The sequence below is a fragment of the Cetorhinus maximus genome, chromosome 27 (assembly GCF_964194155.1).
Source record: "Cetorhinus maximus chromosome 27, sCetMax3.hap1.1, whole genome shotgun sequence".
NCBI lineage: Eukaryota > Metazoa > Chordata > Chondrichthyes > Lamniformes > Cetorhinidae > Cetorhinus > Cetorhinus maximus.
Genome location: NC_135905.1, coordinates 14,438,983 through 14,465,297, shown reverse-complemented (window position 1 = coordinate 14,465,297; position 26,315 = coordinate 14,438,983).

The following is a 26,315-nucleotide window of genomic DNA, read 5'->3' as shown; positions in this document are numbered from 1 at the left end:
GCTTCCATTTGTGATCTGGGGGTGTTCCTTGGTGGTACAGGGAACTTAAAGAATTATTTTGTTCCCTGGTTAAGAAGGTTACTGCGACAGTGAAATTCCTGCCCAGTGACAATGGAGCCACAGAGAAGGATAAAAGTGGGAATTTGCACCCTGTTTCTTGATGGTGCGTGCAGGTGGTATTGACTGTCAGAAGCCTTGGTCAATCTACCAAACCAAAACCTTGGAAGTTGTCTTTCTCCACCATATTACTGGGCATCTCCCTCTCCAACTCCCCATAGGTACATTCTAATTTCAGTACCATGACTGACAGGAACAGAAGGAATTTGAATAGGAAAAAATCATTAAATGAAATTGCTCCACCTTTCTGCTTCTTCACTATATTCCTCAATTCCCTCTTTTCCTAGAAATCTATCTGGTTGTTTTTTGAAACCATTTATTAGTTTTGTGTCCCTGGGATCTTTGTTGTAACGTCTATTACGTTGTGAATAATCTAATCGCTCCTATTTTTAATCCTCTGGTGCGAGGATTTCTTCAGATAAACTTTATTAGTCCCCATCTATTTGGGTGCCTCACTAGCCCCTGTTCAAAGACAAACCTAACACCTTCTGCGTCTACAACACAGACTATTATCCGTCATACGCCAACATTTATATGGGTAGCGCTAGGAAACCCCGGCAGGACCTGCTGAGATACTTTCTGCATTCCTTCACAATTTACATTCCTGAGACCTGGTATCATTGTTGTTCCCCTATGCTGCAGCCTGTCAGCTTGAGAACACACCAATATTGCAGACATTACTCTACATGGGATATTAACAGTAACATCACTACCTCTTTTGATTTGCATCCTATCTCTCTGATAATGCAAGCCACTGCGTTCCCTTTCCTTTCCCCATAGCAATGCATTGTACTGATGGTTTCAGTGGCTTTTTCTATTGTTATGAAAGCTAGATGTACCTTGAAGTTGAGAGCGGGGACTGGGAGCTCCAGGTCCTGGCAGACTTCAGCGTTTCCGCGCTTTCTCAGACCAGGAGCGGGCTGCAAATGTGCAATTCAGCAGTGAAAGTTCTTTGGGGCCCAGAGTACCTGTGCTTAAAGGAAAAATGGCTCCAAATCCCAGGTTATGTGATCAGGAGCAGCACACCATGGAAGACAAGTGTACAGGCAGGGGGCAGGGAGAGGGGCAATGAGAGATCCCAAAGGGAGAGGTCAGAGGGAGAGGTCCCAAAGGAAGAGTCCCAGACAGTCCCAGGAAAAGGGCTCAACTAAATTGAAAGGAGAGGAACAGTGAACGAGACTCCAAGCAAGAAACAGGCTGTGGTTAGCAAACTTTAAGTAAAGAGGGCTCAGAAGAAAACCCTGGCAATCGAAAAGGGCTCAAGGGAAGCCCTAGCGATTGAAGAAGGCAGCTGAAGGTTGGCGACTGGCTGCAGGCTGTTAGGGCAAAGGTAACCCTTTGGAGCAGCAGTGTTCTGCTTGGCACGGCCAAAGAGCTGAAGTTTTGCTTGTGAGTTAGTGCTTGAGGGTATGCTTGGAAATCCAGGGGAACAGAATCTCAGGAGACGAGATTGAAACCCTGCGAGGTTGGCCATTGTTAAGGCTGTCTGAGTTGGAGCAACCTTTGGAGAGAATTTCAAGGCGAGATCTTCAAAGGTGAAGACTGGAATCCCTTGTGGAAGAGACAGAGTTACAGTGAGATTGGTTGATTCACAGTGTTACTGATGCCTGGGTGGGTTGTTGAGAAATCTATGGATTCTGTCTTGGTCACATTTGCCATTTATTGTGCAGTGTGGTGTGTGTTCGACCATAGTTTGCCTGTTAACTCACATGTATCTCATATTAAGCCTGAATGTTAAAATATAAGATAGATATTGTAATTTGTTTGACCTTTCGGACCTGGTAATAGTAAAATTGATGTTTGTTCAAAACCTGTGCAATCTTGTGGCTTTATTCACTGAGCAAGTGTCTCGAATCTCAAACTTTGTCTACTTCTGGCAAAACGTTATTGGTCCCCAACCGCATCCTACCAAAAACTTGGGGGTCTGGTCAAGGATCATAACACTATAATCTCCAAATCACTTTTCTGTAAATTGCCCTTCATGTCTCCTCCATTCCACACATGCTCCCAATTGCGACTGTTATCTCATCTACTAATTATTTAACTTCTGCATAGTTTAAATGCCACCAGATAGACGAACATTGAGCACAGTTGTTGCCACTTCACAGTGATGAAGAGAGAATAAACTTTAATCTGAGCCCTACCATTGTCTGCTTTTTAATTGCACTGTATATTGCAAAGGTCAAGCCATAAATAACTTCAGAATTTACTTTCTAAAATCACTTATCTCAGGAAACCGTAACATTTTCATTGCTTCTAGCTTTTGACACTGGGGCAATGTATGGTAATGCGTGTAACATGCAAGGAATATACTTCATGAAAGCTAGAATAAGATTTCAGCTGCCAATATTCATTGGAGGATATAAAGTCCATGAGAAACAGACATAAATATTTGCTGATGCCATGGTGATGATAACCTGCAGTATGAAGCCAGGCTAACAGGAGAACATTTAGTTCAGGAAAATAAATATTTGAGTAATGCTAACATTTCTAATGATAATCAGTGAAGTGCTGATAACTTTAATGGTATTTAATGATATGCTGTAGGACTACAGTGGCTGTAAAGAGTAATGGGGCATCCTGTAGCCATCAAAGTCGCGGTATAAGTGCAAGGTTTTTTTATTTGTTCATGGGATGCGGGTGTCGCTGGCTAGGCCAGCATTTATTGCCCATTCCTAATTACCCTTGAGAAGGTGGTGATGTGCCGTGTTCTTGAACCACTGCAGTCCATGTGGTTTAGGTACACCCATAGTTCTGTTAGGGAGCGAATTCCAGGACTTGGACCCTGTCTTTCTTTCTAGGAGGGATAACACAGAAACAGGCCATTTGACCCAGCCAGCCTGTGCTGGCATTTACCCTACCTACACAAACAAGTAAAATCCCCTCTGTACCCTGTGAGTTAGAGGTGGTTATTGTGCTAAACTTGAATATCTATAATCAGATTATAAGTCAAGGTAAGCAGGGCAGGGCTTCGAACCAATGGGAGGAAAGCAGGGATACATTTGCTAAAGCTAAAAACTGCCTGTGGTTGTGGCAGCATGGGTAGTGACTGTTTTAGGACAGGTTTTTAGTATGGTGGCCTAAAGAGCAACAAACAAACTGGGTTAATGGGTGTGAACTATCAGATGATATAAGTTAAAATATATCTTGAAAGAACTGTAAATAAGCAGAATGTTTAATAACATATGCTAACCCCTGGCAATCTTCATCAGTGTTGGATAACCTACTCAGCTGCCAATATATCTTACTTATATTTACGGGCATACATAAGATATGCACACATGTTTAAAGGAGGCTATATATACATACATGCAAGAGGTCAGTTTTTGCCTTGCCTCTGACCTGCTCAACAGTGCATCTTTGAGGCAATGCATAGTAAGTTCAACATTTGAATGGATTAATCTCCTTTTTAACTCAACGATTATTTTAATAAGTTATTCACCCATCGGTGCCTACCACTGATTTTGGTTTGCAGAAATCTGAATTAATTTGTTTTTCTCTGGAGCCTTTTGCAAATCTATCTATAAAAACAAATGATGTTATCTGAGTCTAATGTCAGTTCAGAGTGATAATAGCTTTTTGGAGCTGCTTGCTCAGTACGTTCTGAACCCACAGCTGCTTTTAATTCATTTTAGATTCACAGAACCTTTGTATCCAAAACCCTAAGCCAACCTATCATAGAGTTTTTGTATTGCTGTTACCCGCCATCCCCCTTGTGTAATTGTGTACTTATAGATCTGAAAGCAGGCTCCCATCCACGAATCTTTATTTGGAAGAATGTTTTATAGCGTTTTAATTACATTTTTAGCTGGATTATTAAAGTTTGATCAAGAGGAATTTTACAGCTTACTGCCCCTGGCTGTGGGCAGTGATCTGATGTGCGTTCCTGTGCCAGTTTCTCCTCCAGAGCCCCTGGGTGAAACACACTTTGTAAATAATACCATATAAATTCAAATGATCGGGCGCGTTCTTTCTCCACCTTCATTCTTTTCCCTTGCTGACAGTGAAAAAGCTTCATGTTCATATTCCCCAGTGCCATGTAGCCCCTATCCATTTTCTCCACAACCATCATGAAACTCTTAAGTGCTTAGAGATTTCGGCTTAACTGTACAAAGACCTGGACAGGGTTCATGGAAAGCTATTCAGAGTCTTTACTCTGTAATTAGTCTGGCCCATTGGATTCAACACAATTACAATCTCCTTGTAAGAATGGTGACAACAAGAATTTTTGCAACAAAACAGCTCTCTCTCCCTAGAAACAGATCCCCGGCTGATGAAGCTAAGATCATATTTTTTTTTTGATTTTGGACAGATTGAGAAAACGGCATTTTTTTTTCAATGGATTATTTTCCAACGCTTAATGATCTAGCCTGATAACAATGTGCCTTTAGCCAAAAGTATGGTTTTGCTATTCTGTCAAGCATCCTTACTGAGAAAATCTGGAGCCACTCTGAAGGGGATTAACATGTTGCTGAAGAGAGCTGTCTTGATTTAACGCGTTTATTCTATGCAAATTAGGCATCCAGTGAGCTTTGAATACCAATTTCAGGGCAGCTCGCCAAGTAAACTTTTGCTATGTTTCAACCTGTCTCAAGTAATCACATTCAGAATCCCTGCCAAGAAAAGTCTTCCCAGCTGTGCTTATGTTGAATCAATCCCAAAAATTTTTTTGCTGGAAACATTTTGCATTTTAGATCCTAAATTATAAAGCAAGTTACCATGGGCATAAATACCAGCTTATTCTCAAAACCGTTTTCTAATTCTTTAAAGAATAGGTAGCCTAGTGCAGCTCTTAAGTGGAATTTTACATCCCCTGATATTCCAGGTTCCCAGGGGATTAATATATTTGAGCTACTTAAAATAAAAGGGTTTTTCGTTGAAAGTTGGTGACTGCGGCAATATTACAAAATAAGGGATTATAATTCTTCCTCGATTTTATTTTGGCAACCACTACCTCCCCACCCCAGCCCCCCACTCCCACATTCCCGATCTTACCTCTATTGTTTTGCTGGAGGTGCATGGTGAGGCAGCTTTGGCTGTAATTGTCTCTGATCTTTCACAAGGATTACACCAAATGTTTCTTTGTGATTGACTGACAGTTGATGGGCTCACCGAGTTGGATATACCCTTATACTCGCAGCAAGTTCAAATCCCCTATTACCCCTGTGATTGCTGACTTATATCGGCCTCTGGTCAAGCACCACTTTGCCTTTAAAATTCCCATCCCTGTTTTCAAACTCGTCCAAGATCTGTAATCTCCTCCAGCTCCGCAAACCTCCAAGATACCTGCCCTCCTCCAAATCTCGCCTCTTGTGCATTCCTGATCATAACTGCTCCATCGGTGGCCATGCCTTTAGTTGCCAAGGCCCTAAGCGTGGAACACCCTGCCTACACCTGTCGGCCTCTCTACCTCACTTTCCTCTTTTAAGACACTCCTTAAAATTTTGACTCTTTGACCCAGCATTTGGTCACATTGACTTAAGATCTCCCTATGTGGCTTGACATCATACCTTGCTTTATAACGCTCCTGTGAAGCACCTTAGAACGTTTCATTACCTAGAAGGTGCTATATAAATATAAGTTGTTGTTGTTGTTGTTCCCCTTTCCCAGGATATACTCCATTTATTGGCATGGCCAAGGACCTAATGGGCAGAAATGTTCACTCGGTAGGTGGGTGTGTGCATGACCCGCTCGAGCGTAAAGTGACGCGGATTGACGTTGGCCGTGCGTGCTGACGTCAATGCGCAGACGTGCGATAGTTCGGTCGGTGGGCACACACCGGCTGACATTTGAAAGGCCTGTTAAGGCCATTAAATAATCAATTAAATGACATTTTTCGCTGCCCGTCCAAGCTAACGGCTGGTGGGCAGGTGAAAAGGGCCAGCAGCCTTTGCGTTCTTTTGGAAACCTCATCCACGGGCGGGATGAGGTTTCCAAACCAAAATAATAATAAAATAAAAGTTTCAAAATTTAATTAATAACATGTCCCCTGCTCATGTAACAGGGGCACATGAGGGAACTTGTTTTATTACGTTTTTATTTTCTTCATTTTCTTTTTTTAAACTGCTTCATCTCCCTGAGGCACGGAGCTGCCTCAGGGTGGGATCATGAAGCGCTCACTGGCGCCAAGTGTGCTGTTCACGCTTGGCCCGCTTGCCCTCCTCCCCTCCGCCCACATGGGCAGTGCTCAGCGCTGCTGCTCACGTTTCACGCTGGGCAGGCCTTAATTGGTCCGCCAGTGTGAAATCGCAGCCAATTACGGTCCTCCCAGCGTGAAATGCGAGGTATGCGCTGGAAAAGCTCCCTGAGGCACAGAGCTGCTTCAGGCAGGTGAAGAGTTTGAAAATTAAAAATAAAGATTTTCTAAAATGTATTAAAAACATGTCCCCTCATGTGACAGAGTCACATGAGCAGGGACATGTTGTTCATTAAATTCTAAAATTTGTATTTTATTTTTATTTGTTGATGGAAACCTCATCCCGCCTGTGGATGAGGTTTCCTAAAAAATGCAAAGGCCGCTTGGCCTTTTCGCCTGCCCCCCACCAACTGTAAGGTTGGACGGGCAGCGAAAATGTTCAGTTAATTACACTGTTGATGGTCTTAATAGGCCTTTTAATTGTCGGCGGGTGTGCTGCCGACTCCGGCACCTGCCAGCCAAGCGAAATATCGTGTGAGTGAGCGATGACGTCAGGACGCCTGCCCAATGTCATCGCGCGTCATTTTATGCTTGGTTGGGTCAGGTCCACACCTGTCTGACGAGTGGAAAATTCTCCCCTATGTCCCCTTCACAACATATTTTCCTATCTATCTTTGTATCATCTGCAAATTTAGCTACCATACCTTCACCATCCTCATCCAAGCCATTGATATAAATTGTACAAAGTTGAGGCCCCTGCACAGACCCCTGCAGGGGCCTCGTCACATCCTGCCAGTCAGAAAATGACCCACTTATGCATACTCTCTGTTTTCCGCCAGACAGACAATCCCCTATCCGTGCTAATAAGTTGCTCCCTACACCAAGCGCTTTCACTTTCCGCAATAACCTTTGATTTGGCACCTTATTAAATGCCTTCTGGAAATCCAAGTACAGTATGTTTACAGGCTCCCCTTTATCCACTGTGCATGTTACTCATTCAAAGAACTCCAGTAAACATGATTTCCCTTTCACAAAACCATGCTGACTCTTCCCAATTACCTTGAATTTTTTTAAATGCCCAGCTACAACCTCTTTAATGATTGATTCTAGCACTTTCACCATGACAGATGTCAGGCTAACTGGTCTATAGTTTCCTGTTTTCTGCCCCCCTCAACTTCTTGAATTTGCTACTTTCCAGTCTGATGGAACCTTTCCAGAATCTAATGAATTGTGGAAAATTGACACCAGTGTATCGACTACCTCATTAGCCACCTCTTTTAAGACCTGAGGATGATGTCCATCTGGACCCGGAGACTTGTCAGCCCACAGCTCCATCAGTTTGCTCAGTACCATTTCCCTAGTGATTGTAGTTTCACCAAGTTCCCCTCTCCCTTTCACCTCCTGATTTCCAGCTATTACTGGAAGGTTTTTTGTATCCTCTACAGCGAACACAGAAGCAAAATATTTGTTCATTTCATTTGCCATGTCCTTATTATCAACTATTAACTCCCATTCTCACTCTCTAGAGGACCAACACTCACTTTATTTATTCATTTCCTTTTTAAATACCTGTAGAAATGCTTGCTATCTGTTTTTGCATTTCTAGCTAGCTTCCCCTCATACTCTAATTTCTTTCTCCTGATTAATCTTTTAGTCCTTCTCTGCCATTCTTCATATTCTGACCAATCATCTGATGTGCCACTCATCTTTGCACAGTTACGTGCTTTTGTGTTAAGTTTGATTCTTTCCTTAGCTATTTTACTTGACCAAGGATGGTGGGTCCTCCCCTTAGAATATTTCTTTGTAGTAGGAATATGCTTATTCTGAATATTCTGAAATATCCTCTTAGTTGTCTCCCACTGCTCCTCTATTGATCTATCCTCTAGCCTAGTATCCCAGTTCACTTCAGCTAGCTCTGCTCTCTGCCCACATAGTTGCCCTTATTTAAGGTTAAAATATTAGTCTTAGACTCGCTCTTCTCTCTTTCAAACTGGATGTAAAATTCAATCATATTGTGGTCACTGCTATCAAATGACTCTGAGGTTATTAATTAATCCTGTCACATTACACAATACCAAGTCTAGTATAACCTGCTCTCTGCTTGGAAAGTAGGAGAGATGACCCATATTTGGAGGGGGCAGGAGGCTCTGCAGGCACATGCTTTGGAGGCAATGGGAGCAGAGGTATGTGGAGGCGACTTTTACATTTGTATTGTGATTGAGCGGACACGGTGATAATCAGTGACAGAGAGAAGGTCAGGGGCAGGATCTTCCCATCGGCGTGCGGGTGCATGCCCGACACGCCCGAGCGTGATAGTTCAGTAAGCAGGCACGCATCAAGGTGGTAGCGCACCCGCCGACGATTAAAAGGCCTATTAAGGCCATTAAATGAACAATTGTGCTGAATTTTTCACTGCTGGGTGCGGTGCCAATCACTGGGTGTGTCTGGCGGTGTCAATCGGCTTCCCGACCGGCCCTGCCTGATCCCGCTGTGCGCCCCTGCCAAGGGCAAACTTCTGCCCCCGGTTTGGGACTGTTGGTAAATGGGGATTTGGGGCGTTGTTTACTGGTATCAGACTTGAATGAGTCCTTTGTGGACAGCCTGGCCAGCGAAGGCTTCTCAAGACTTTCCTTTTCTCCTCCTCCTCTTCTGCCTTCTAATAGGCCTGAGTTTTTGGCTCGGCGAGTGGGGGCGGGGCCTGCTCGCTGAGGCGTAAAATGACACGTGGTGATGTCAAGCGGGCGTCCTGATGTCACCGCGCGTCATTTAAATTTTCAGTTTGACAGGCGCGCAGCCGACCATTGAACTGTCAAAGGCCTATTAAGGCCATTTAAAAATCAATTAAAGTAATAAAGTGAACTTCCCATCCAACCTTAAGGTTGGCGATGGGCAGGCGAAGAGCCCAGGCGGCCCTCGCATTTTTCATGGAACCACATCCACGGGCGGGATGAGGTTTCATGAAGATTTTATAAATTAAATAAATTTTTACATTAATTTTCATTGACATGTCTCAGGTCATTGACACTGTCACATGAGGGGACATGTCCTAAAATTTTTTCTTTTCTTTATTTAAATTTTTGAAACTTAAACTACCCTCCCCGAGGCGCCTCTGTGCCTCAGGGAGATTTCTGCGCTTGTTCACGTGTATGCATGAAAAAGCGCAGGCCCCGACTCAGGGAAACCCCTCCCCCCACCCTCCACAGAGAGCGCTCAGCACCTCTGGGCACACGTCATGCTGGGCGGGCCTTACCCCCCGACGGGGCTAAAATTCTCCCCATAGACTCATAGAAGTTTACAGCACAGAAGGAGGCCATTCGGCCCATCATGTCTGTGCTGATCAACAAAGACCTGACTACATTAATCCCATTTTCCAGCGCTTGGCCCTTAGCCCTGGAAGCTATAGCAACACAAGTGAATATCTAAATACTTCTTAAATGTTGCGAGAGTTTCTGACTCAACCACCCTTTCAGGCAGTGAATTCCAGACTCTCACCTCCCTCTGGGTGAAAAAATTTCTCCTCAACTCCCCTCTTAGCCTTCTGCCTCTTACCTTAAATCTATAGCCCCTGGTTATTGACCCCTCTACTAATGGAAAAAGTGCCATCCTATCCACCCTATCTATGCCCCTCATAATCTTATACAATTCTATCTGGCCCCCTCTCAATCTTCGCTTTCCAAGGAAACCAACCCCAGCCTATCCAATCTTTCCTCATAGCTCAGACCCAGCCCAGGCAGCATCCTGGTAAATCTCCTCTGCTCCCTCTCCAGTGTAATCACATCCTTCCTATAGTGTGGTGACCAGAACTGCACGCAGTACTCCAGTTGTAGCCTAACCAGAGTTCCCCTCCTCATATTTTGCCACCACATTACAGTGCGAATTCTCCATTCGCTGTGTAAGAATGTTTTTCCTCATAGGCAGAGTACAGGGCCAACATATTCCAGTAAAGACAAAGGGTGGGACCAACAAATCTTGGAACCCTGGATGGCGAGGGATATACAAGATTGGATAAAGAGAGAAAGTGAGGCTTATGGCAGATACTGAGGGCTCAAAACAGCTCCTAGAGGAGTATAGAATGTGTAGGGGGGGAATTTAAAAAGGAAATTAGGAGAACAAAAGGGGAGCATGAAAAAACATTGGCAGGTAAAATAAAGGAAAATCCAAAGTTATTTTACAAGTATATTAAGAGTAAGAGGATAACTAGGGAAAGAGTAGGGCCCTCTAAGGACCATAGTGGTAATTTGTGTGTGGAGCTGGAAGACGTAGGTAGGTTTCTAAATGAATACTTTGTGTCGGTGTTCACAAGTGAGAAGGATGACATGGGTATGGAAATCAGGCAGAAGGACTGTGATATAATTAAAGAAATTAGCATAGAAAGGGAGGAGGTTCTAAATGCTCTGGGAGGCTTAAAAGTAGATAAATCTCCAGGCCTGGATGAAATGTATCCCAGGCTGTTGAGTGAGGCAAGGGAAGAGATGGCAGGGGTGCTGGCAATAATTTTCAATACCTCTCTGGCCACAGGACAGGTGCCAGAGGACTGGAGGACAGCCAATGTGACACAATTATTCAAGAAGGGAGGAAGGGATAAACCAGGGAACTATAGGCCAGTCAGTCTAACCTCAATGGTGGGGAAACTATTGGAAGAAATTCTGAGGGATAGAATTAATCTACACTTGGAGAGGCAGGGATTAATCAAGGACAGTCAGCATGGTTTTGTTAAGGGGAGGTCATTTCTGACCAATTTGATTGAATTTTTCGAAGAGATGACCAGGTGTGTAGATGAGGGCAATGCATTTGACCTAGTCTACTTGGACTTCAGCAAGGCTTTTGATAAGGTCCCGTATGGGAGACTGATAACGAAGGTAAGAGCCCATGGAATCCAAGGCAATTTGGCAAATTGGATCCAGAATTGGCTGAGTGGCAGGAAGCAGAGGGTGATGGTCAAGGGGTGTTCTTGTGACTGGATGCCTGTGTTCAGTGGGGTTCCACAGAGATCGGTGTTTGGTCCCTTGCTGTTTGTTGTATATATAAACGATTTAGACTTGAATATAGGAGGGTTGATCAGTAAGTTTGCAGATGACACGAAAATTGGTGGGGTGGTAAATAGTGAGGAGGATAGCTTTAGATTACAGGAGGATATAGACAGGCAGGTCAGATGGGCTGGTCAGTGGCATTTAATCTGGATAAGTGTGAGGTGATGCACTTGGGCAGGACAAACAAGGCACGGGAATATACGATGAATGGTAAGACCCTGGGAAGTACCAAGGATCAGAGGGACCTTGGTGTACATGTCCACCGGTCCCTTAAAGTAGCTGGACAGATAGATAATGTGGTTAAGAAGGCATATGGGATACTTGCCTTTACTAGCCGAGGCATAGAATATAAGAGCAGGGAGGTTATGCTGGAACTGTATAAAATGCTGGTTAGGCCACAGCTAGAGTATTGCATGCAGTTCTAGAATCCGCATTATAGGAAGGATGTGTTTGCACTAAAGAGAGTGCAGAGGAGATTTACCAGGATGTTGCCTGGGCTGGAGAGTTTTAGTTATGAGGAGAGATTAGATAGACTGGGGTTATTTTCCCTGGAGCAGAGGAGATTAAGGGGGAGCATGATTGAGGTGTATAAAATTATGAGGGGCATAGATAGGGTAGACAGGAAGGAACTTTTCCCCCTGGTGGAGGGTTCAATAACCAGGGGGCATAGATTTAAGGTAAGGGGCAGGAGGTTTAGAGGGGATGTGAGGAAGAATTTTTTCACCCAGAGGGTGAAGGGAATCTGGAACTCACTGCCTGAAAGGGTGATAAAGGCAGAAACCCTCATAACATTTAAGAAGTACTTGGATGTGCACTTGCGATGCCATGGCATACATGGCCTAGTGCTGGAAAATGGGATTAGAATAGTTAGGTATTTGTTTGACTGGCGCAGACTCGATGGGCCGAAGGGCCTTTTACTGTGCTGCAGACCTCTATGACTCTATGACTCAGTTGCTGGTTGTATAGTTGGTGGCAAGGGCTGTATCCTCATGATGATGAGGTTGTGCAGCATGCAGCAGACTGCGGCAAACCCACTCTGTCGGGTGCAGCACAGCTTTGAGGCTGCGGAAGTATTGTTTCAGAACACCACGATCTGCTCTGTTGTATTTTGTGTGTCAGCACGGCTTTTATTGTATGCATGCGGCGCACATGTATATGGGTTGCACACCCACTTCATCCATGTGGTCAGCGGATAGCCCTTGTCACTCAGTAGTCACCTTTGGTTTGCCATGGTGGCTGAACTGCAGCTGGCACAGGATGACGGTAACCATGGCGGCTGCCAAAACACCAAGCATGGACCTGCATGATTCGCTACTTATGGTCACACACCAGCTGAACGTTGAGGGAGTGGAATCCTTTCCAGTTCTGGTATGGGGCAGAATTGGCATGTGGCACCTGCAAATGACATGTGCCACATGCCAATTCATAGTACAGGGTACTATGGGAAGCCTTAAATCCCAGCAAAGCCATATGTGAACTCCACCTGCTTCTCTCTGGCAAGAGAGACTGAAATCTAGTTAGCTCTCATTAAACAAAGATGTTCAGTGACCTCCTTTACATAGAAAACAGTGAGATGTTGTAAATATCTCAAGCTACAGTCAGGGAGGAACCAGATGCATAAACCTTCATCACCATGGTCACTTCAGCCACTGACAATGTGGTTCTTTCCCTGCTCTGACGCTGCAGTTGTGGTTGCAATAGGTGGCACATTTCAATGACGATGTCCTTACTGAATTGCAAACATCTCACAAATTGACCCTCACTGAGGCTCAGGTAGGATGATTGCTCCCTCAACATCCTGGGTGGATACGGCTGCCTGCCGAAAGCCCTTCTTCCCCCTTCTCCTCCTCCCTCTTCTAGCAGCTTGCCCTGCTCTGTGTGACCTCTGCTCATTTTCCTCGACATGCTGTATTCCAAAGGGAATGCCCACTACTGCACTCATGTCTGGAAACAACTGGTTTTGTGCAGAAACCTTAGATTCAGCAAAAGCTCCTTCAGCACCTGCCATACCACGCTCTGCAAACTTCGGCAACTTTAAACAACCAAACAAAGCGTTGAACACTTATAGAATCAAAGCAACGGGCAAAAGAAACCACCTAGCAATTAACCTGTAAGCAGTTGATGACCCCTTTAAATCGCACTGGATTTGGGGAGGGGTCAGCGGGAGGAAATCCTTCCTGCTCCTGAACATATATTCAGCTGTGTGAGGTTAGGGGAGCATTGGCTGCAGCACTGAGCTCCAAAATGGCAATGCTGTTATCAGATCAGTATTGCACACTGATTGATGTCTGCTCTGCCTACATCTGACAGCTACTCACTATGTGCATGCGTTAATGCTCTCATCAATATAGCGTTTGGCATTACTTGCCAAAAAATATGCACGCCCTCTGCAGACAGCATTTTAAATTCCAAACGTCACTCATGGAGCCCAAAGAACGAGTGCTACCGATCCAGAATTCACACTGATTATCTGTTTGGCTTTTTGCCTTATTTAGGTCTGTAATTCATTAACACACTGCAATGCACAAAATTAGCTCTTTTTTCAACACAGCACTGCAGAATATTTTCCCCAGTTGCAGAAATGCAACACGGCATTACACAAACTCTCATTTTGCTCGCACCATGAAAATATCATGTGCTCTCACATGAATCTTTATGTAGGACAGGCTGCCAAAAAGATTTATATTTAAACACCAACAAGATTTGATTATATACAGTAGTAACCAAATGGGAGGTCTTGTGATGCAGTGGCATCATCCCGACTGCTGTGTGGTTATATTTGTATTAAGGCACCAGTCACTCATAAGGGTTTGGGTAAACACATTTGCGTGTTCATTTACTAACACTAGGCACATGTGAACAGATATAAATGGATAGAAAGCTTGAAGATATTGGCATCAGAGCTATGTGCATGTGCTCTGCTCAAAAGCAAAAGTGAAACTAAGACTGGATTATCTGACACTTTTTCCTTCTAGTGATGTTTTGCTGCTACCCCTGAAAGTTGTATTAGGCACCCCCTTTTTAAAGATATTTTCCACCTTCCAAAGGAATATAACTATTTACAATACATGATAATGTTTAGTTACCATTACATAAGTTCATAGGACTGATGAATCTATGAGTCTCTAAAGTGTAAGGGTAATCTGCTGATACTCCCAGATCTTGCGATGGTAACCTTTTTTGGAAGTTTCTTTAATCGCTGTCAGTGATCTGTGGGATTGTCATTCTTGGATGTTGTTCCTGGTTGCATCTGGGATGCAATAGGATTGTGCAGTGGTTGAGGAGCTGGAGTGGATCTGATTTTTCCCCTGTTATGCTTCACTGCTGCGCCATTGTGTGTAATGATTTCATAGGACCTCGGTTCCCAATAAATCCTTGTCACCTCAGCTGGCTGCCACGTACCTTCTGTGGGATCCTGGATGCGAACCCATTGTCCCAACTGTAAAGTTGGCAATTCTGTAGCTGCATTTTTATTGTTCATTTTGGTCATCTTCTCTTGCAGTTTTAAAAGTTACCTTCTAGTTTCTGAGAGAGTAGAATGGGTAAGACTAGATAAATTGGTACGCACCAGTCTCTGCTGAACAATGAACTCTGCCGGTGATGGAGTAATTACATGTAAAGGTGTCACTTTCAGGTGTAATATTTCAATGTGTAGATCTTGCTTAGTCTGTCTACATTTGAGAATTATGGATTTCACTGTGTGAATCATTCATTCAGCTAGACTGTTAGATCTTGGGTAATGAAGAGAAGAAGTAGTGTGATCCATATTCCACTTCTTACTCATCCTGAAATGGCTTATCAATAAACTGTGGACTGTTATCCATAACGATCTCTCTAGGCACAACAAATAAACTGAAAATAGCACTTAGATTCTGAGTGACAGTTGTGCTTGGCATATTGTGCAATTGTCAAATAATGGGGAAATGGTAAAGTGATCGATGATGATAATGAAGTCAGTGCCTTGGACATGAAAGTAGTCAGATGAGATTTTGGACTAAGGATGGGTAGGAGCATCATGTGGAATCAATGGCGCTTTGTGCTGATTAGCATTTATTCTTGACATGCCTCGCACTTCTTGATGGTGACTTCAATGTCATTGTTCAGACCTGGCCAATAGACTGTCTCTCTTGTGATTCTTCTTGTGTGATCTATGTTCATGTGTGAGGAATGAAGTTGTTTAAGAATATAAGGTCGCTAAGATCCTGGAATGATGACCTGCCCGCCTTTAAAAATGACTCCCCAGGAGATGCCTTGCTCGTCCTGATAAGGCCAATATGGTCTCATGTCGCCGTGGACATACTGAATTGAATCAGACCATCCTTTAGTGATGGTTTACCACAGTTTCTGTAGCATTGAATCTTTTGCTGTTTCTTCTTGTAGTTGTTGGCATTTGCATTGTGCAAAATGTACCAGATCAGTTGACAGACTTGCATTCTCCCGCATCACTGCAGCTCCCTTGAAACTACCAATTTTGTTGAAACATTCTGGATATTTCAATGTTAAGTCATGAACTGATGCAATAGAAGTAGTTTCTGAGGTTGCTCTGTCTTGCAAGGTCTGGCTGATTCCATGGATTGTCAGTAGTGTAAGGTCATGGCATGCTGGTCGACCTGCAATCACTAGGCCTTTGGTTTCCATGATGTAGAACACCTGTGACACCCAGGAGGATTGATTGTACTTGCACCCCAGGACAATGGATCTTGCACATGGAATTAGAGAACTGTTGCATGCTGAAAGTTGGGCAGTAGTAAGTTTTGCCATGGCCTTCCATGTCTGTGGATACATGTCTTTTAGAATCCGCAGAGGTAGTATGTTGGCACTTGCCCCTGTGTCAATTTTAGCCAATAACAAATACTTGGCAACCTTCTTAGGGTAGATAATTCGAATCTTTGCAAACACTTCGGATGGCGTAATGACGTGTGAAGGCTTTCCATGAGATTGACGGTGTGAAATGTGCTCATTGTCTCGTCATGGACACCATCATCATTTTCTGGTTTGTCAATCACCTCATGAAAATGTTTCTGACAGGATACCGGATGGTCATTCTTATTGTTTGCAGGTAGTCATTGTGTATGGTCTGTTTGGATCAGTGCACTGCTCTTTGTAGCTGCATCAGCCTTTGCTCTAGTGCCCTGCCTGTCACTACCCCTTTCTGCCACATGCCTCACAGGGTTGGTGAAAAGCAGAGCATTCCCTTGGTGCATGCAGAAGGCCACGCCTTCCACATGTCTTGCTAGGTCAAGGTGTTACAGTGAGTGTGTCAACAATTGGGGTGGCACTTAGGACCTGTAAGCTTCATCAACCTGCAAAGATTGCTTTGCACTTACTTGAGTAGTTTTTTGATGCTATACATTTTGGGCTTGTTTAGCTGATCTTTCTGGAATTCTTCCATGGGGGTGGATGCAATCACTGACTCAACAATTCTATGTGCTAGCTCTGAGTTTGAAAAATCACAGCATGTACCCTTTTCTCTGCAGCTGCTGATGAAGTGGCCTGTGGATTCTGTAGGCTGTTGTTGAAATGACATGAACTCTAGTCGATGAATATGGAAGTTTAACCTGATTTGGAACTGGCCTTCCAATGTAGTCCATATCTTTTGCGGATCCTTTAGCTCTTCTTCTGTTAATCCTGATGTGTTCAGCCTGTGTAGACCTTTATTCCCAATTGCTAGGTGAATTTTTATGTCTTGCTTGTCTGGTTTAGACACACCTGAATCAAGAAACCATAGCTCTGTACACTGTACACAAACATTTTGAATTTGGGTAGTAGGTCAGCTGCATTTTAATTCAAACTGGGGAACTTTGTGGACATTTTGATGATTCCCCTTTGACCTTCCTTCACCTACAGTACCTGGGATAAGTGTCGCTGTAGCTGCTATCGCACACTTTTCTGAAGCTCAGCCTGTTAGAATCGCAACCTTCTCTGCCCTGAATTTTAATGACAGTTGTTTTTGTTTGACTCTCCCAAGCTCACTATTGATCTGGCCCACACCCTGATCACTGAGCTAACCTGGTGCTGGTCCTCTCAATGTGCTGTCCCACTCACTGAACTGACAGGCTATGTGCTGCAGTCTCACCGCCAGGGATCTGTCTGCTTACCAGCACCATCTCAGCACTGTGTCTTCAAAGCTTTTCTGTGCAGTCACCACGCTGTAATTTCAACACTCTCCAACACTGCAACTCCATTGTGGTCTGATCAGAACATCGAAGATCATCTCATGCCATGTAGGAGAATCTAAGGCTGTTCACCATGTCGTACCTGAAGTTAATCTGTTTGACCACAGCTCAGCACCATGTTGTGTTGTTGGAATGATATAAAGTCACCAATTACTCATAAGGAATTGGGTAAACACTTTGTGGGTTCACTTATTAAGGCTAGCCACATGAGAACAGGTATACATGGATAGAAATTGTGAAGACATCAATAGCAGAGTTGTGTGCGTGTGTGCTCTGCTCAAAAGCAAAAGTGAAACTAAGACTGGATCACCTGACACGTTTCCCTTTTAGTGATGTTACGTTGCATATCTGCTGGACAAACCCTTTAAACTTCAATTTCATGGTTCCTTTCTCGATTCTATTTTGGAAAGTGCCTCTATGTCTTCCACGGCTTTGAGCAAGTACCTAGTCTGCTGGGGTTGACGTAATCCGTCTGAACAAGCTAAGCCTCAGCTAATGTGTGTTTCTAAATTTTGTGTATGATTTTATTTTACCATGCGCTTGATGATAAGACAAATCAAATCAAAAGCACCTTTGGAATGGGTTTCCAAAGATGGCTAAATTAAAAAAAAATCCGGAATCATATAAAAAGTTATATACTGTGGCATCTTATACACTGTAGGTTCATTAAGGGTGGATGAACTTGATGGGCTGATTGGCCTTCCTTATCTTGCGATTTCTGATACCTTCTGCCCAATCTCTATATGGATTTAATTCAGAGTCCTCTAGGCCCACAACATCACAGTGGTTTCTATCTGTAGTAATTTACCTGTGTATATTTATAATTAATTAATTTTGATTAATTTTGTGTAATAGTTGTATCCTTTAATTCATACCCCTCTCCCAAGCAAAACACAATGAAAATTTGAAGTGGATTATAATCCTAGCCCCTTTTTGGGACTACTCCGGATCAGGCATACTCCTCAGATGATCACCCTCACTTAAGGCTGAGAAAGACAGGCCTCACAGACACTTAAATGGTCCGAAGAACTGAACTAACTCTCCTTGAAGGAAAGGAACCAGCAGAGAATATTACTATCCTCCAGGTAGCCTTTTTAACAAGTTTCAACTAGATTGTAACAACTAGAATATTATAGGGGACCAGGCATCTCTCTGCAACAATGTACCTCTCCATGGAAGAGTATATGGAGATGGGTTCTTGAGTTTGGATATAGAAGACCATATGAGACAATATATTTTCTAAATTATATAAAAGTTTATTAAAGAGCTGAACATGCAATTCACTTCTGATGGTAATCACAACATTGATAGTTCTAGGAAATGTAAGTTAATCTTGTTTCTCATAGGGAATCCAAGTCTTATTAATATTACAGAGAGATATTTAAGGTATCCATCAATATTTAAAGTACTATTTACCTTATATCCTCATGTAGAAAGCTACTGGGTTTAGCAAGATATCTCTATCCCAATTAAAGGAAGAACTATCATCACTACATTACAGCAGCTACCTTTAGCTTGAGAGACACTGAAGTGAATCCAATGAATCTAAAATTCCTACTGCGTGGTTCAATATTTATACCATAAAAGAGCTAACCCAGCAGGAAGCATGTTGAGCACTTAAGCTCAATATCCTTTGTTTTTGTCAACATCCTTCAAGCAAACAGGATACTAGTTGGGACAGGTAGTGGTCACAATACTCAGTTTCCAGGATTCAGTTGACAAGTTATTTAGGATCATCCTTGAGGTTGTCCATTGTTAGATTGTAGTATCTTACAATTTATCAGGGCCTTGCTGAGGTGATGTAGAGACCAGTTCCTGTTTTTTCAAGACTGCCTTGTGTTATATTCTATGCTACAGGATGTTGGTGTCCTTGAGCACATAAATATGCCACAGGCATGTTTATAGGCTTTTAAACCTTTGTCCAGCAGATGAACTCTGCTTTTAATTTTTTAATCCCTACTTCATAGGAAAATCACTATTTTAATCTTATAGTTCTGTATTTATATCTGGATTCTCTTATAACTCTGCATTTATAGCTGCATTCCTTCACAGACTGGCCCTCAGTGATAAACAGGTTTCTTCAAAGCACCGTAATATTTGCAAACATTATATGATGATTTACTGAACAAGAAACTTCCATCACTGAAGAAATAAACTGGAGGATGAAGAATTAGCAATTCTCTTTTTTTTCTTCCTTTTTTCTGCACTATTATCCCATTGATGAGTTTTCCCACGTGACTTTTGTTGGTTGGATCCTCATAGGCAAAGAGATCCTGGAACAGAATCCCCAGAATCCTATAGAACTAAGGTTACTGTTTAAAAATAAGAGGTCGCCCATTTAAAACAGAGACGAGGTGAAATTTTTTTCACTCAGAGGGCCATGAGTCTTTGGAACTCTCTTCCTGAAAAGGTGGTGGAAGCAGAGCCCTTGAATATTTTTAAGACAGAGGTGAATAGATTCTTGGTAAGCAAAGGGGTGGTAGGTTATCGGCAGTAGGTGGGATGCAGATTTCAGGTTGCTATCAGATCAACCATAATCTTATTAGAAAAGCAACCAGAGCCCCCTGAACCTCTGAGACTGTGAGTCATTACAACCTGGATGTGCTAAGTTGTGCAGATATGCTAGATGTTGTTAGCTGCAGTTGTTAGCACACCCACAATGGAGGCAGAAGCTTGTGGGTTCAAGTCCCATTCTAGGACTTGAACACAAAAATCAAGACTGACACTCCAGTCTCTCAGGCGAGATGTTAAGCTGAGGCTCCATCTGCCCTCTCAGGTGGACATGCATGGAAGATCCCATGGCATTATTTTGAAGACGAGCAGGGGAGTTTTCCCTGGTGTCTTGGCCAATATTTATCCCTCAATCAACATCAGAAAGACAGCTTATCTGGTCACTATCACATTCCTGTTTATAAGGGTTTCCTATGTGCAAGTTAACTGCTGTTTCATACATTTCAACAATGAGTGCATTTCAGAAAGTACTTCATTGGCTGTGAAGAATTGGGATGTCCAGTGGTTGTGACAGGAGCTATGTAAGTGCAAGTTTTTCTTTTTAATGGTGAGCTGGGGAAGGGCGGGTGGGGTGCAGGGTGCTAGCTCTGGTACCTGCTAATCCCTCTGGCCTTGCTGGCTGGAAAATCTCCCCTCTCATTTCTAAGCTCATAGTTTAAAAGGTGTTAATGTTCACAACTGATAAATTGCACTGCCGAGAATCAGGCATACTGACAACTGGACCCGGTTATCTGATCTTCCCTCCTGTCCAGTGAGGCCCATTGGGATGTTTTAATATGTTAAAGGTGTTATACAAACACAAGTTGTTGTTGTTGAGGTACCACACCAGGAGAGCTAATTTATAAAATTTACCCCAAAGGTAATGAAATTGGAATCAGTGGGCAAGTTGAAATGCTCTTCGTAGAATGCACATCTTCTAGGACAATGCAACTTTTGGATGGAATAGTTGAGTTTGTACCTTTGCAGACTGTTCAGCTGCAAGATTTTTTTTATTCATTCAAGAGATGGGGGCATTGCTGGCTAGGCCGGCATTTATTGCCCATCCCTAATTGCCCTTGAGAACTGAACAGTTTGCTATGACCATTTGACAGTCAACCACATTGCTGTCTGGAGTCACAGGTAAGGGATGGCAGATTTCCTCCCCTCAAAGACATGAGTGGGCTTTTACAACAATGGCTTCATGGTCATCATTAGACTTCTGATTCCAGATTTTGTTCACCTCTACTGTGGTGGGATTCGAACCTAGATCCCCAGAGCATTAGACCTGCTGAGTTTTTCAAGCAGTTTCTGTTTTGTTTCAGATTTCCAGCATCTGCAGTATTTTGCTTTTATTTCCTGAGCATTACCTGATTCTCTGGATTGCTCGTCCTGTGGCAATACCACTACGCCTTAACCTCATGGTTGCACATGGACAGTGTTAAAGATACAATGATGTAAACAATGTGTTGGAATTCTGATCAGAATGTGTCACGTGCTTTCTAGGACTTGTTAAAGCTTTATTGTTAATTGTATATCAATTGGGTGTTAATTGTATTCAGTTGGTACTAATTGAAGATTAAGGGCAGTTTGAAATAGGGTGTTTTTTTCTTTGGAGGTGTATATATGTGATGTGTATCTCACAAAGTAAAAGCTTGTAAGTGAATAAAGACTAGGTTCCAGTATTCTCTCATTTGCCACCTTAGCCATCTAAATTTTGACACTTATGATCATGTACAATTCAATTAGCACCTAGAATAAAGCTGTCAGTATTCTACTTCATTTCCTGATGAGCCAAGCTGGCTTGGTTCCAGAGACAATTCACCTCTAGGGTTCTGTTTTGAAATGAAGTGAGGAAAACCCATTTCCATTTAAACTCTAGCTATTTTTAATGTGATAAATGAGCACTGTGGAATCACGCAGAAATAAAGCAACTCATCATGATGTTAATTGTTCCTACATTACAATAGCAACAGAACTTCAAAAGTACTTCTTTGGCTATAAAAGGCACTTTTGGACTCTTGAGGCCACGAAAGGCATTATATAAATTCAGGTTATTTCTTTACTCTCCAAGTAACAGTTCTATTATTACTGAAATCAGTAAATTTATTCATGATGAGCTTGAGCACAGGACCAGATTGCTAAATTGGCACAGTGGTACTTAAAAGTGGCTCCTACTCAATATATATCTTCTTAAAAGAATGTATGCCTTTTATGTTAGGGGCATAATTTAGAGTAGCCCCAATATAATTGTGGTAATTTATCTGATAATATACTAGGTTATAACAGGGCTCCACTGTTATGTTAAAACTTAATTGAACTTGGTGCAACATGAGGCACGAACACAATACAAAAGCTTGATAAAGTAACGGGATAGATTAGAGAAAACTGTTCTCCCAGTGTGGAACTTTATCACTCAGGAATACACGAAGCTCCATGTTGGGAGTGAAAGTACATGATCTATGCTAATTCATGAAAACAAAGAAAGGTAAAGGGTTGCTAATGGCCCTTTTGGTGAAGCCAGTTTTGGTTGCTCCAGCAGACACCTATGGAGTTTTCCAAAAGATTTCACCAAGTCTATGTGGAATCCCAAGTATCATCCATGACCGATATCATTCCTAGACAGATATTCAAGGAAACATTGGAACCAGCATTAAAAAGTTGGAACACCGTGTTCAAGTCAGTATTGGTCATGGGGGCAGGAAGCACTACCCTCCAAGAGATGACTGGAGAAGAGTTAAAAAGGAAGAGAGATGCAAGGTGAACTCTGGGAGTCATGTCATGTATGTCACAGCCCATCTGAATAGACATAACATGGGATCTTTTTATTCAGTAGTTGAATACAAGTTGTTCAGGTTTTTAAATTTTCAAATTAAGACCATACTTGACATTAACTGGAGATAACAAATTTGGGAAACGTGGTATTTAAGTGAAGTTCACGTTTAATCTTCTATGATGTTAGTATGCTGACCCACGTAATCACTATCAGGATATGTTCGATTGACAAGCCTATCTGTCACCTGAGGCATACAATGTGACTTGGCACCTCTCCCCAATCTCTACAATAAATGTCAGGTTAATCCTGATGAGATCTTTACATGGGAGATTTGGAGTATGACTTCCAGCAGTACTGGATAATCCTCCTTGATGATCTGACCACCAGTTGGATGTTGGGAAGTTAACCAGAGAGAGAACATTCTCTTATTTCTGATGGTGTGTTGATGAGTGTTGTAGGAGTGGGAAGGAAAGATTGACCCTTTTTTATTGTGAAATGCATTTGTAGCAAATTGGTAGCCAGATTTATGCCACATCCTTTTTAAAAAATATTCTTTCATGGAATATGAGTGTTACTGGCAAAGGCTTGCATTTGTCGCCCATCCCCTAACTGCCTTTGAGACTTGTGTTGACATGGCTGCCAATTAGTTATGAGCCCATTTTGCACTGCTGCTGTTAACGAAAACTTGCATCTACATAGCACCCTTAATGTAGTAAAACATCCCAAAGTGTTTCATAGGAATGTTAACAGGCAAAATCTGACACTGAGTGACAAAAGAAAATATTCGGACAGGTGATGAAAAGCTTGCTCAGAGAGGTAGGATTTAGTGAGAGAGTTAAAGGAGGAGAGGGGTGTGGCGACTTCTCTTCTCCAATTACCCCTAGGTTTGTTGACTTACATTGGCTCTTGTTCTGGCAAGACCTTGATTTTAAAATTCTCATTCTTGTCTTCAAATCCATCTATGGCCTTGAACTTGCCCTTGCCTAATTCTGTAACCTCCTCCAGCCCTCCAATTCTTCAAGAACTCTGCATTGCTCCAATTCTGGCCTCGTGCACATTCCCACTTTCCTCCATTCCAGTATTGGTGGTTGTGCCTTCAGCTGCCCAGGCCCCAAAATCTGGAATTTTTTTATTCTTTAGCAGCATGTGGGTGTCTCTGGCAACACCAGCATGTGTTTCCCACCCCTAATTGCCCTTGAACTGAGTCACTTGCTAGGCCATTTCAGAGGGCACATTGCTGGGGGTCTGGAGTCACATGTAGGCCAGACCAGGTAAGGATGGCAGATTTCCTTCCCTAAAGGACATCAGTAAACCAGATGGGTTTTTGCAACAATCAGGGATAGTTTCATGGCCACCATTGCTGGGACTTGTTTTCAATTCAAGATTTTTTTTAACATGGGTGGGATCTGAACCCATATCCCCAGAGCATTGGCCTGGGTCCACCACCATCTCCCCTAATTTCCCTCCCTAAACCCCTCCACCTCTCCACCTTTCAATCCTCCTTTAACATAATCTTTAAAACCTACCTCTTTGTCCATGCTTTTGGTCACCTGTCCTAATATCCCCTTTTTGTGTGTCAGTATCGGATTGTGTTTGATAACACTGCGGTGAAGCGCCTTGCTACCTTAAGGGTGCAATAAAAATGCAAGCTGTTTTTGCATAAAGGACATGTTTGCAATTTCACTACATTTTTTTCTCCCTCCCCCATCCAAACTCCAATCTTGCCCGGATCAGGTGGCATTACACTTGTATGTTGAATGATAATGACAGGGGTGCTGGGGGTGAGGAGGGGGGAAGGCAGTTCATTCCCCTTTGATTTACCAGTGTAAAGTAAAGGGTTTGATCAGTGGCCTTCCTTATAACCATTCTGCGCCCTCCAGGCACCTACAGAAATATGAAACAACCCACCAAAAGACTCAATCTGTGCATTTCTCCTGCATGGTCAGAGTGTGTGTGTTAACTTTCTTTTGATATCCTGATGTGTAATACATTTGAAACTTCCGATTGCTGTATCTCTTTTACAGCCGGAAGTGTGGAAACATGTTTCCCATTAAAGGGGGCTTTGTTGTTTGAGGATTCCATCGCAACTTTGTGCACTCAGCTGACGTCGCCCACATGCTCAGAGTCACAGTGATGGCCTCAGTAACAAGCCCGGCTTACAAGAGGGCTGCCTGTTGGTGTTTTAATTGCTGTTCCACTGCAGCCGCTCCCTGAGCTGTTCAATGTCAGAAAGCTGCGTGTTAAAGAAAAAAGGCCCAATTGGTGTGGTATTTAGGAAGTTCACAATTGACAGGTTGAAACAAAAGTCTCCAGCACAACAGAGAGGTTAGACTTTAAATAAGAATCACATCGGTTAATATTACGTCATCCCTTCTATCACCATTTTCTCTCCTTGTAATTCTTTCTCAATTTCTCTCTTTTACACCCCTTTCTTCGTCCTTCGAAGGTGCTGATTCATTTTGGCGCAGATGACTGGAACAACAACTTCCACTTCTTTTATAGCTTTAATAAATTAAAATGGCCCCGGGTGCTTCTCCCGGGAGGAGTGTTATCACACAAAACGGAGTGCCAAGATCACACAAAGAAACACAAGGACAGGTGGGGCGAAGGCTTGGTTAAAGAGTTAGATTTTAAGGAGCATCTTAAAGGAGCAGAGAGAGAAGTTTAACAAGGAAATTCCAGAGCCTAGAGCCCAGGAAGCTGAAGGCTCAGCTGCCAATAGTGAGACGAAGGAAACTGGGAATTCCACAAGTGGAATGAATTGAAGGAGTGCAGAGATCTCAGGGAGCTGTAGGGCTGGAGATAGGGATAAGGAGGTGCAAGGCCATGGAGGGTTTTAAATTCAATGATGAGAAACACCCTGGAACTTTGCCTGCATCTCAGACTGAACAGCGACTGTCAGTAATCTATCTTACCGTAAGAGCCATATCATGGCTGAACCGCACCCTGGGCTCAGCAATCATCCACACATGTACAGGTTATCCTGCAGGAGCTTATGGATAAATCAGGTGCAGGCACCTTAGCTGAATCTTTGCCTGCCTAAACATGGGTGACAGGTCACTTGTGTCCCTCCTGATGGCCCCAGCTCCAGTCAGACCTGAGACTATTCCTGATGTCTAGGCTCAGGTCCACTCTGGCCAGGAGGGCCTCAACTCCCCCTTTTCGTAGGTATTCTCTCCACTTCCTGTTTAGTGGATCTGCCCATGCCATGTACCTGGCATGATCAAGATAGGCAGCGAATCAATGTGCTTGTAGGTCCTGATTATGTTGCTCCAAAATGGACTGCTGGGGGAAGGGAAAAAGGTGTTTGGGTGACCCTCCCTCTGATTTTGCCTCTGACTGTATGTAAAAGCACTTGCCTTGTATTCTGAGCTTTGCCAAGACAGGCAGGTTGGAGTTCAGGAGACCAACACATGGAAAATCACTGCAAGGGGTTAATATCAATATTGAAATGCCAAATTCTCCAAACTTAGCTCTTAAGTTCACATACACTTCTGATTGGTTGGGGTATGGAAAGTGAAATGTCCATTTTACAGAGAACAAATGCCAATCTTTCGATTAACCACTTTCTCAGCCTCCCAGACTCAACTTTC